At 39.1% G+C, this 12,928-nt stretch overlaps 1 long non-coding RNA gene across 1 annotated transcript in view; it reads right to left on the bottom strand.

The window, feature by feature from the left end:
* The window catches only part of LOC130681387 (uncharacterized), a 167,379-nt gene that overhangs the window by 152,794 nt on the left and 1,657 nt on the right, over window positions 1-12,928 (bottom strand). The window contains exon 2 of the long non-coding RNA XR_008994508.1: window positions 10,780-10,874. This is a non-coding gene — a long non-coding RNA (uncharacterized LOC130681387). The remainder of the gene's footprint in view (window positions 1-10,779; window positions 10,875-12,928) is intronic.

Below are 12,928 nucleotides of genomic sequence, written 5' to 3'. Positions count from 1 at the left end.
AATCAAAAAGGGAAAAACAATCATAGAAAAGACTTGTATGTCACCAAGGCACAGCAGATGCTTTGGATAAGCATAACCTTTCCTGTGTTCTATGGACTGATAAATTTTCTCTTCTTAGTCTTCATAGAGGATACACTATGTGATTTAGCATAGTCAGTCCCAAACCCACCTATACCTGGGGAGATTTGTAAAATACATCTTCCCAGTCCCCACCACAGAGCTACTGAATCAATATTTTTAAAATGTCCCTAGATGATTCTTCAGCCAATCTAGAAGATCAGAAATAAGGAAATCCTATTTTGACAGGCAATATCCTTAACAATGTCCTTGTTAAAGCTGTTTGAGCAGTTGCTTTAGCCCAAGATTTCACATTCACAAGGAAATATATACTTGATCAATTACTTGAAGATATCCCTTTAATGTATTTTCAATTGTCCCTGTCCAATGATGAGGAATTTCTCTTAAATAAATGTTACATTTGAGTCCCATTTCTCTGAAAGCCTGTGATTCCATTACTCAATTGAAGTATTCAATAAAATCAGTGAATATTTATTTGGAAAATACAACTTAAAAAAAAAACTTTCATTTATAAGCATACTCTCTTCTAAGTCAAAGCCATCAGCAGTAATTGGTGACAGAATTCTCCACTTCTGAAAGCTATATAAACAAACACAGATGTCAAACAAGAAACAAATTGATAGGATACACAAAATTATCTCAGTTGCTTTACAAGGTGACACTGACTATATTAAACAAAAGTTGGAAAGAAAATTTAATTTACAAATCTCACAGGAATATTGGTATCATATTATAACAGTTAGTTCTTACACTATGAATTTTCCCTCAAGGAGGGAACACCAATGGAGAGTAATCTCTAGAATTTTCACACTCAAGTACAAGACAATAAAACAGGTCAGAATGACCTAATCAATGCTGAAAGATATGTCAGAATAAAAGCAAAGATACACATTCCTTCTGGGACTAGGCACAACTGCTTAGTTTTGAAAGAGGAGAAATTGAGGTTTTTACAGGAGCTGCTCAGCAGAGAGGAGTCAGACAAGGATGGCTTCAAAGAGTGACGAGAGCTGCTTCAGCTCGGTTCAGCAGGGCTTGTCACCACACATCGCTGTCAAATTACTAAGGACCACGAGACGTCATTCTCCTTCGTTATCTCAGGTTTCAAAAAGAACAAAAAAAAGGAAAAGCCAACAATGGTGAAAGTGACAGGAAAATAAAATGTGGCTTAATGAAAGAACTCCATGACAACTGGAAGTAAAAGTGAGTTGCCTGACACTTAGACAAGTACAGAAAGAAGTCATCAAACCATTTGACTGGCATGTAGAACAGTAGTTCTCAAACTCTAAAGGGCATCCAAATCACTGAGAAGTCTTGATAAGACTTGCTGGGTCATAGCTCCAGAGTGTCTGATTTGGTAGGTCTGGAGCGAGGCCCCATAATTCACATTTCTAACAAATTCTCAAGTGATATATATTCTCTTGGTCTTGGGCCACACTTGGAGGATTGTCACTTGTAGAGTACGGGTGACAAATTCACATGCCTACAGGGTCTAACCAAGGTTACTACTCAGCTGGTGCTGACTGCTGCCCTGGGGGTACACAGGTTATGTATTCTGGTTTCTCAACAGAAATCAGAATTCCAAATTTTATAAGAAATCTCTTGATTTTTAAGTATTATGGACAACTGATTTTTTTTTTAATATTTAAACACTTAGTGAGCTAAACAACAGAATCCGTAGGCATGATTAGGCCTGCATTCTTAGAGTTTGACATCTCTGTCATAAAGGGCTTCCTACCTTAGGTAAGGAATTTTGTTTAAAAAACAGGGATTTAGAATGACACTTAAACTAAAGGTGAAATTCAAAGGCCCAAGTTGCCAAAACTAAAAAGTAAAACATTGTCAAATAGTAAAATATATACCAACAATATCTTACATTTCTTTCAGCTTACTAAGTACTTTTATGTATCATTTTATCCTTAAATTCATTTAAAAACGTGAGAATTTTACTGTCATCTCCATTTTCTGATTAAGAACCTCGGATTCAGAGGTTGAATGTCCAGAATCTAGAAACTTTATTATGAAACACTTGTACTATTATCCTACAGTAATAACTTGATACTTTAAAAAGTTATTCATGCCCATGTCTACTTAAAACATTTGGGGTAACAACCCTTTTAGAGTCCATCTAGCATAGATTGCATTTGGGATGCATGCTGGCCCAAGAGCAGGTAGGCTGGGCATGCACCAAGGTCACCATCATAAATGAACAAATTGTGAAATAGTACTAAACTCAAAATACTGTGTTTACTAAAATAAAATCTCCTGTGGAACTTACAGAAAATATAAATAAATGCCAGGCCCTACTCCTGAGTACTCTATTTTAGAAGTTCAGATGTCAATGGGAAGGAATGACTTTCTACCATTGTCATTTGTGCTTAATTGTGTCCAAAGAGGCTGAATTTTGATGGAAACTACTCTTTTCTTTTGCTCAAAATGTGACCATAAATGAAAAGCTAACTCATTATAGATACAGCCAAGGAAAAGTATTAAAGTGTTCCAGTGAATGAATACCTATTTTCTTCTTCAAGATAACCAGAGCAAAAGATGATCCAGTTCTTTCGATAAGACATTTTATATCCAATCACTTGCAGTTCAGGAACTTACTCTTTTCTTGTTAGCCTTCAGTCTGGAGCATCTGTCATCTATGTATTTTTAATTCATGGCCAGTGTCACACTGTCCTTTGTCTAGACCCTTTATGTAATATGTCATATACTGCAGCCCAAGGTCCATGTGATTATTGAAGCTTCTTACATATGATTTTAAAAAAAGGGAAAGAAACATAGAAAAGGAAGAATGGCCTTATTTTTCCAAACAAAACATCAGGATCAGGATACAAATGAAAGTCTTCCAAGTACTTAAAGTTAAAGCCACCCTAGAAATGCATGATCATTTGGTTATTTGATATAAATATGAGCATCCATATGTATAAATCTCCTGATAAAACATAGTAGTCTAGTTTCCATTCTCTCCAGAATGTAGATCTCAATGGAATAATTGTCTGCCTGCTCCCAGTGAGGGGAAAGAGGAAAATCATGGGCTTGAGAATTACATATGCTGAGTCAAGTACCTTTAAGCACATCACTTAACTTCTCTGGGTCTTAAATTCCTCTTTTGACTGAAGACGAAAATGAAAGCAAGAACAATTATACTTATTTGCTGGTAGCTTCTGAGGAGTAGGTGAAAGAAATAACATATGAATGGGGGTATCAGGCCTACAGTAATTTCCCAATTTATTTTTATTTCCTTCCTGTCTTCTCTTCTACGTTACCTGCCTTCACCATTTGCTTCTGAGTCTGGCTTACAAAAATCAAGAATCCTCCTCTCAGCACTGCTGACATTAGGGCCAAATCGTTCTTTGTTGCAGGAGTTGTACTGTACGTTGTAGGATGTTAGGTGACATCTCCATTCTCTACCAACTAGGTGCCAGTAACAGCCCCCTGAACACCACTGTGACAGCTAAAAACGTCACCAGACATTGCCAAGTACCCTTTGAGAATGACAGGGTATTTCCCCAAGATGAGAACTATTGGTGCAAAGACAGGGTCAGCTGTAAGACATAGACTCGACTTTCGCTTGCGGTTCTTACCACTGCTCTGAGGTAAAGAAATGAGTGAGCCAATTTAAATCTATCTTTAAGTCATAGGGGATAGAAAATGGAATCATTGAAGCAATGGATGACTCCTTCAGTGAGGCAGAATGTATTTGAGAAAGACAAAGACAACAGCTACAGAGCAAATCACATTTCTGAAACGCCTCCATCTTCAGGCATACTCTCTCTCTCTCTCCTTCTCTCATGCTCCATCTCTTTATTTCTTCCTTGGCCCCCGACTGCCCCCCTCCCATGTTCTCAACCCTCTCAGCCTCAAGTGCACTTTTGGTGTCAATAAATTATTGTAATAAAAACAAAACTAAAATATATAGTGTTATTGAGGATATTTCCAAGGTATAGTATTGGAGAGAGAGTATCCTGAACAAATAGATTGTTGTTCTAAACTGAATTCTTGATATTATTAAGTTTTCAACCTCATATTCTGGAGAGGAGCATTTTAAAGATAAACTATCTTGATATTTTCATTTCAAAGACAGGTAATAAGTGGAATACAACTATTTTCAGGGTACTTCAGACAGGCATAATCTACTTTATGCAACCAGTCACCATTCTGAGATTTCCCAAAGAGCTTTGCTTTATAGTCAGTCTGAGAAGCGGCGGGATTTGTGGTAAAGGCACTGCCTCCACGGGAAAGATGGATTGCTTGATTAATAAACTCAGAGGAGGGGATGAGAGGTGAGGACAAGGTAAAGTATAGAAATAAAATGAAAAGATAAGATACGTAAGGAAAAAATAGGTCCAGTGAGGAGGGAAGGGAAAAAAAGTATTATACTCCCTTTTCTTGAATTGAATATTTGGATGCACTATATTTCTGAGAAAATGTGATTGTGAAAATATGAACTATTTGCTTCTACCCAGAATATATTCCTCCTCGCTCTCATATCTTATTTTATAGATAACAAATGTCCTCAAAGATGCACAACACTGATCTACGCTGACTGCTGTTTATGAGACACGTGTCTTTGCAGAGCCAGCAGCAGGAAGCCCCTCCTGTGCCAAGGGAACCTGGTGTAATAGGAAGGGAGAAAAGTGCTGCTACCACTTCTGTATGAATAAGAAAAGAGATGAGACAGGCTACTGCTTGCGCTCTGGAACTTGTGGCTAATTTCATCAGACACCCTTGTGGTTCATGGTCTTCATAATAACAAAAAAGCAAGTTCCCTTGATAACTGATCTTACTGTAAGGCTGGAGGCACTGGAGGGAGGAAAGCGAGGACAGTGCAAGCGGAACAAAGACAGCACCAAGTAGCTCTGTGCCGTATAGGGAAGGAACGGACAGCTCTTCCTGGATTCCAGTCCCGCCCGTGACCTGCCAACAGACCCCGGATGCAGACCCCCTCCATCCGGAAGGAGGAGACCTCTGGCTGTCCATCACCCGACCCTGAGCCAATAAAAAATTCCCCACATACCCCTGGCAACGCCCACTACCCCCTCCCTTCCCTGTGCTTATAAAAACTCCCCGCCTATCTGGTTGGGGGCAACTTCCCCAGCCTGCGTCCATGCAGACTGGTGAACCTCGCCTGGGAATTGCACTCAAATAAACTGCCTGGGCCTTTGTTGCCTCTCGCCTGCTAGAATTTTTTGGCTAGAATTTATCTTACTCTTACTGTTTTTTTTAAAGTTAGGAAATTGCAGGCCTGAAAAATGCAGAAGAAAGTATACCTTGTAAGAGAAAAAACGCTGTGTGAAAAAGTAACATCAGTGTCTGAGAATGTTTCAGAGCATTACAGAGGTCGTGAGGATTGTGGGCATTTTACATTAGGAGATATGCATGCTGGACTTTGATGTGAAAGACTGAAAGACCAGGAGGGACAGGAGTCTCTTCCTAGCACTGGCCTTAGAGATAGCAAAGGCATCTGTCCACCCCAGACCCCTCAGTGTTCCAGGAAAGGAGAAGTGAGTGTATTGCTTCCCTGGACCCAAGAAGTCTATGGCCTGAATATACAGATTAGGGAAGTGAGCCCACAGTGTAAGCTGCCTGGCCCTGGGGCTACCTCTCCCTGTTCAGAGGCTTCTCCCTGCAGTGGATTTGTCTCCCCTCCAGGTCTGGGCCTCTGCCCTGTCAATCAAGCTCAAGCTAACATTTGACTCCTCATCTCCCATCATATATATGAGCAAGAGCACTTGACTTGAAGATTAATTTGAGATGCAAAGAACAAGTGACACAGCCATGCCTCAGGACTCTGCAAAGCCCGAATCTCCCTGACCATTTTCCACATTGGACTCGCACTGCTCTCCACCCTCCAGTCAAGCCTTACAGAGTCCAACATTGAAAAATACCACTAACAACAAATTTTTCCAGTGAAAAACCTTCACCATGACAATAAACACAGCTGAGTTGATATTCAAAGTAAATAAGGGCACCTCAAGTTGAGTCTGTTGGGTTAGTGCCCTTTGTTTAGCTTCCTGACGTCTCCATTTCTTTAGTAGCAATAAAATGCAGATTCCTACTGTCTTGATGAGCCAACATGGGCAGAACTGCCTTGATTTGCTCTCTGCTGAAATAGAGGTCGCATCAAACATGGAATTTCCTTAACTAATTAAATTCAAGGTTTAAAACACTCCCTCTGTCTTCAACTATGGATTACATGATGGAACTGTCCTTTTCAAAATGATGGTTTTTCAAACTTCCACTGGGAAATTTATCATTGACTTCCTTCCTTAGAAATGAAGGCATAAGGTGTCAAAACAAAGGAGAGTAAAATGTAAAGTGCCAAGAGGTAGCCAAACATGTTGACTAGCATAAAAAAGTGTCTCTTGCATACCTATTCCAGTGGATTTGTGCTGTGCAAGAACTAAGATACTGCCCCACAGAATCACAGAACCATAGATCTTCATACTCTTAAAAGGCCTTGACAGTAGTGTGGCCTAACTCAAATCTATTTACTTATAAAATATGTGGAACAACAGACCCACAGTGGATAGGTGCCTTGTCCAAGATCAGCCAAGTTGTGTTGTCTTTATTTTCTCATTGGCAAGAACTTTTTCTATCCTACTGCAAGCTAAGTTAGCCTGTCACAGTATCATGAATGCTGGCAGAAAATATGAGACTCCTGGCTCAGAGACAAGGTCTTTATTACTCACAGAAGTAACAGCAGCCAGAGTATCAGCATTTCTTGTAGTTCCCTAAGTCCCAGTTTCCACAGGGAGATTTGAGGAGGACATGATGAACCTTCATGTGCAGTGGGTTGAGTTACAGCAAGGAAACCTAGAGCTTAGGGAACTGAATTCTTTTATAATGAACAATAACCACGACTGCCCTTTGCTCTACAGAGGGAGTCATGATTGTCAGGAAACTATAGTCAAGATAGTCCAGAACAAAGTCAGTGCCTCTGCTTGCAGTTTGTGCAGAAATGTCAGAGACACATAGAGAAAATTTTTCTGAGTATACCAGTCAGTCAGTCCCACTGATAAATCTTTCAATTTGCCTATAGCACTTAATTAAGGCTACTATCAACAGGATTCGAAGCAGTAGGGTAAGGTAGGATGAGGCCAACCTGCAAAACTGACCTCAGCCATGCCTCCCCACCTCCTGGGCCCAGAGCCAACCAACTAAACAAACCCTCTAAACTATCAGGGACTACCTTAGGAAGCAAGGTAGATTCCTCATTATGTTTCAGTATGATTCTCCATTTGGTCTGAGATATTAATTCAGGTACAGAGCAATTTATTTGTGCTTACACAGACTTCACCTCAGCCCACAAGGAGGAAATCTAGGACATTTTATCATCCATAATAACCCAGGCCATGTGAGATATGGTGTGTTCAAGGTGGTATGGCCTCAGACAGAAAAAGACAAATACCATATGTTTTCACTTATATATGGAATCTAAAAAACACATGAACACACAAAACATAACAGACTCATAGATACAGGAAACAAATTGTTGGGTACCAGAAGGAAGGGTTAGAGGACGGGCAAAACAGGTGAAAGGATTAAGGGGTACAAACATCCAGTTGTAAAATCAGTAAGTCCTGGGATGTAAATACATCATAGGGAATAAAGTCCATAATACCGTAATAATTGTGTGGTGACTGATGGTCACTAGACTTACCATGAGGATCATTTTGTAATATATAAGAACACAGAATCACTGTGACGGGCACCTGTAATAGGCTGCTGTACATCAACTCTATTTCAACTAAAAAAATTTAAAAGACACATAACAACAACAAAAATCCAGGCCAGAGTGTGGAAATTGACCTGAAAGTTTTCCATGGTAAGGGGACAAAGACAATTCCCACTATAAGTGACCTCCATAGTAAGGATTATGCCACAGAGCGTGCATAAGTAACACATCAGTTATCCCTCTGGGAAGAGTGCCATTTCCAACCTAGAGATGTTAGAGGGGAATGGGCCTCCTTCGTATTCTTTTCACTTGCCCAGCTGCATGGAGTCCATGAAGAGCCCGGGAGAGGTTGGAGACACAGTTGGAAGAAGGCTGAGTCCCTGTGTGCCCTCACTGAGGAGAACCATCCACTGCCATAAGCACCTGATCTGGGTTGTTATGCGAGCAAGAAACAAGCTTCTGTCATGGAGCCATCATTAATTTGCTCACTTTCAGCACCAGGGCCTAAGATAAATCATAATGGAGCCCCCACCCATAGGTGTTCTTCCCAAAGAAGCATGCACATGTACAAAAACAGCCTAAGTGATAGAAAAAAAATGAAAAAGTCTAAACCATGACTGACTCTGACAATAGAGTACTATACCACAGTTAAAGTGAGTATTCTAGATTCATATGCATCGATATCTTAAAGTCTCAAAAACTTAATTGCTGACCATAAAATGCAAGGTGTGGTGACACACTCTGATGTCATTTAGGTAAAATCATGAAACCCACAAATAACAGTGTATTTTGTTTCTTGGTATCTACATAGACATTAAAAATGTAAATATTCATGGAAATGATACAGCCCAACTTCAGGACAGAACTACTCCTGGAAGTAGAAAAGCAGAAGTAATATGGGGGGAGCATTAGCTGTATTGATAATTATCCTGTCTCTTTGAAAGAAGAGAGAGATTTGAAGAAAAAACAAAAGGCAAATACTATCATCTATTAAACCTAAGTAAAGGGTGCATGATCTTTATTATCTTTATGCTTTTCTGCATGTTCTAAATATTCCATAAATAAAAATAATTTTTAAAGCAATATAGGAATATTTCTCTATTTCCAGAAGTCTGTTACTATGAAATCCTATAGTTTATGTAATCTACTTGCATCTGAAGATCTTTAGGGAGAAAGAAGCAAAATTTGACAAAAAACAGGATGTTATAGAACTCTTTCTCTCTAGGGAAATAAACAACACACAATAGCTGCTTCAGATGCATAGTCAACAGGGAGTCATCCAATTTTACTCATCTTTGGCAAATGCAGGGAATCAAATGCAAAATGTAACACTCTGGGACTCTGTTGTGAAGCCATGGCATTCCCTGGAGGTTGTCAGGTACATGAAATAATTAATGGACTATGCTCACCCATAACTAATTTTCTCATTTCTGAAAGAGCTTATGGGAAATCATCTTCATTTAATAACTATCAGAGTATAACCCAATACTAATTGAAATATTTCTTATATTTTTAAATAATCTCAGACTACTGGGCAAACAGCAGTTTAAATGGATTGAAATTGTTTATGACTGATGAGATGTGGGAGTGAAGTGGTGTATGTCAGTCAACACTGGCCAATTTCTACCACGTCCTTCACAGGGACATCTTGCTCTTTCAGTCCATAGAAAGCTTCCCTCTTCTTCTGATCTCTTAAGTACTACAATGTCAACTCTTAGTTTCCACTTTGTGATAATGAACATTTACTGGACTTTTTTTCATTCAATCGTATATGCTTTGTTTGATATATTTTTGCAACCTCTTTAATGCCTAGTACTGAACTTCACACAAATTAGATATGGGAGGAAATATTTTGTTGATTAGCAGATACCTGCAGTGCACCAAGTTCAGTTTTAATATTTAATTCTACGTCCCTTGAATTAAGCCTTATAATCTCTCCTCCACCTTACCCCCAACCCAGCACCCAGCACATGGTATATGGCAAATGATTTCGATAAGTTCATCAATCAATGAGCCAATAAAAAAATCCAAGTGTTTTACACAATTCAAAATAAGGAAATTGATCCTTCTGATTTCAAATGATGAAGTTAGAGGTGGAAATTGTTCATTTTTACATTTAATTTCCTTTTCCTTTACCCACTGTTGCTTCTACAATGAAAACAGATTGACCATTTATAACTAAGCTCCAGAATAACTGATTATCCTGAGTTGTATACTTAATATGACAGAACGTTTTGAAAAGTCTTGACTGGAAGAGAAAATTAAGAGTTAACAGGCTGTGTTCCATTCTTTACCTAAAAACATAAAATATCGAGTTGAAGGCCAGACCTTGCCAACAAGCTTAGACTTCACAAGAAAGGAGGTGCATATCGCCTTTAAAATTTTGTCACTATATTCTATGACAGATAAGCTTTTCTCAGGCAGTTGAGACATATTTACCCTGACACATCCATTATTATCTAGTGACAAAATAACAAAATGCTTATAAAAGGAACTGAAGAACTAACACCTCTACGCTAATGAGCACAGAGTCTACAGAGGACATCTAACAGGCGTAAGTCAGCACCTCTCCTCCGCCAGTCTCACACCTACAAGCCCACTTTTGTTTGCCTGTGTTAATTAAGTAAATAATGTGGACAATGGACTTCAATGTACAAATAATTATAATGGTGACTTTTAACCAAAGATTTGCACTTCCTTCTCTATTCCTACAAATTACATGCCAAAATTCCCAAATAAGTTTATTTCAGATTGGACAATGGCACTCCCTCCTTTAGAAGGCGTAAGTGGTTTCCTATTACCCAGGAATAATGTCCATACTTCTTAGCAAGACAATAAAAATTCTTCATATTCAGGCCCCAATTTATATTTAGAGGCCTACTACATGCCTCCATACACTCTGTGATTTGACATGCCAATCTATATGCAAACCCAAATACCAGGAATAGAACACATACTTCTAGTTGGTGTCTGTTTAGGCAGTACTTTGAGTCTGGAAGGCTCTTCCATACATTACTCACACGTTCAAAGTTCTACGCATCTTCTAAGACCCAGCTGAGATGTTGCCTCTACTGTGAGGCCTTCCCTGATGCCCCCAGGCATATTAAATGTCCTTCTGTGGAACCACAGAAAATTTTTTGTATGTTGTTATAACTATCAACAATGTACCCCATATAAATGAAGTCTATTTTAACATCTTTATCTCTTCCTATATCTTACATCCCTTACATTAGGTTCCCTGTCCTAGAGTCACAGTGCATAGCACACTGCTTTGCACTCAATAGGCAAGGAGATATTCATCCTGTGAGTAAATGAACAAGTGAAAATGTTTAATTTACATTTTTAATTGCAATTTCATAATACATAGAATCCAATAAGCCTTAAAATCATTACAACCAAAGGGAGTAGTAAGATGAAAAATCTACAGAGTAGACTTTAAACAGGGCAAAAGAGTAGAATAGACATTAGAGCCAAATTTTAGTGTAAAATTCATTCTGCAGTGCAGTACAAGGGGAAGGACACTCATCTGGGGGCCATCAGACTTGAATTGATATTCTTACTTAACCACTTAACTCACCTGAATCTATTTTATCATCTATATAATAGGAGAAGAAATCTCTACCTGTCAGCGCTACTGTAAGAAACAAAGAATCAAACAGTACGAGTTGTGTGTGGACAGAGGGCATGATTATGAAGCATTAGTCCATGGTTTTTCCCCGAGTTACTGTGAACTTCCAGCAACTAGGTGTTCGTTGCCTCAAGGAAGGTAGGAGACACTAAAACAAGAGTAAATAGGAATAAATAGGAAAAAAGAGTAAATAGGAAAATCCAGCTCTTGGATTTTCAGTTTCAGACGCCTAAAGTTTAGCGAGGAAACATGTAAAGAGGTTATGTGTATCTATTGTCATTTTAGAAAAAAGTGTGGTTAGTAGGAGCAAACTTCCTTTTTTCCCATCCCCAAGGCTTCAACTACTGATATGACAAAATTCTAATTTTGTCCAGGTTGAGCAATGGAGGAGAGGTAGAGGGGAATATGGATTAACTAGATGTTGCAACTTTGGGAAAGTAGTTGCTTCTGTGGAGACCCACTGCAGACTGAACTCTGGGAAGAATGGGGGAAAATAACCACTAGATAGGTTTATGGATTTGAGACCAAAGGAGGCCTGTGCCTCATTTCTCAGGAAGCAACAAGAGCCCTGTGTAGAAATGGCTGAGACATATGTCCAGAGTAAAAAGGGCTTTACACAGCCTCACCAAGTTCTTGTGACTCAGTGTGGCCAAGAAGCATCACTCGCACCTATAATGACATGGAAGCAGAAGGGGCCTCCTACAGCCTCTCAGAGGTCCTATAACCCCAGCACCAGGTAAGAGATTTATCACATTTTCTGTAACACCAGGGTGTCAGAGAAGAGCAGAGAGACATCTCCAGAGATCTTTTTAATGGGAACAAGAAACAACTGTAGTAAGACCTTCATGAATGAGTGACAGTGATCTGGCAGGAGTGAGGCTGATGGCAGTGACCATATGCAGCACAGCCATTCAACATCTTGTCACTGTATATGTTCCCTCGCTCAGAGCACAGAAAACAATCCCACAGAGGGAGGAGAAGGGATGACTGAATTGACTGAGAATAAGTTGCTAACATCCAAAGGCTGGGATTCATAATAGAAACCATATTAAATTTTAGAAAAAATTAGAGAAATTACATTTATTACTCCTCTAAATTTATAAACCTGAGTTTTACTTATGCAAAGTGTCCAGCCCAGGGTTTGCATGAAGTGCTCAAAGTGTCAGTTCCTTCCTCTCCTCCTCTTACATCCTAGATCAACATAATCAGAATTTGGGATGGATATTTATGGCCTTGCAGGCCATGGCACCTGTTGCACCTACACAGTTGACCCCTGAACAACATGGGTTTCAAATGTGGATTATTTTCAATAAATACATAGGAAAGCTTTTTGGAGATTTGCAACTATTTGAAAAAACATTGTCTTTTCTTACCTATTTATAAAAATGCAGTATATAATATATGTATATAACATACAAAATAAGTGTTAATCAGCTGATTATGTTAGGCTTCTGGTCAACAGTAGGCTATCAGAAATTAAGTTTTGGGGGAGTCAAAAGTTATACATGGATTTTCAACTGTGCAGGGGGTCAGCATGGCAA

Source organism: Manis pentadactyla, chromosome 17 (assembly GCF_030020395.1).
Source record: "Manis pentadactyla isolate mManPen7 chromosome 17, mManPen7.hap1, whole genome shotgun sequence".
Lineage (NCBI taxonomy): Eukaryota > Metazoa > Chordata > Mammalia > Pholidota > Manidae > Manis > Manis pentadactyla.
This window is presented reverse-complemented; position numbering and strand designations above follow the sequence as displayed.